General features: G+C 30.2%; 1 protein-coding gene across 1 annotated transcript in view; it reads left to right on the top strand.

Annotated features, from left to right (window-relative positions):
* The window catches only part of LOC119591729, a gene marked incomplete at its 5' end in the record, with an annotated part of 19,381 nt that overhangs the window by 17,103 nt on the left and 1,825 nt on the right, over window positions 1-453 (top strand).

Raw genomic sequence — 453 nt, 5'->3', positions numbered from 1 at the left:
GCAAGGTGACCTCAGACGCTTACGCATTTTGTGTAAAAAATTAAAAGGCTGAAAGTTCTCCATTACCTTGACAAACATAAAAACATATATGAATACATACGAACGCAGTGAGCACTCGAATAGTAAAAGATAAGTAGATGAGTTGGAAAATCCTGGAATAAACAATAAAAAAAAGTTTTAAATGAGAAAGTAAAAAAAAAAATATTTATTTACGGAAGGAAACAGACTCGTTAAAGTGATGACGTTGTATAAGTGGTGATGTACAAGTGAAATATTATTGATGTATTAGTAATGTATTAATAGCGTATTGTTGATGTATTGATAACCAATACATATAGCATTGTATTGTTGATGTGTTAATGAAACAAGGTCATATTGTTTAATACACTGGTGGTTCATTAACGACATACTGACGATGCATGAAAAGACATATTAGGTAATCTATTAATATCG

The sequence above is a fragment of the Penaeus monodon genome, chromosome 29 (genome assembly GCF_015228065.2).
Source record: "Penaeus monodon isolate SGIC_2016 chromosome 29, NSTDA_Pmon_1, whole genome shotgun sequence".
NCBI lineage: Eukaryota > Metazoa > Arthropoda > Malacostraca > Decapoda > Penaeidae > Penaeus > Penaeus monodon.
Note: the sequence above shows the minus strand (reverse complement) of the source record. Positions and strands in the feature narration are given on the sequence as shown.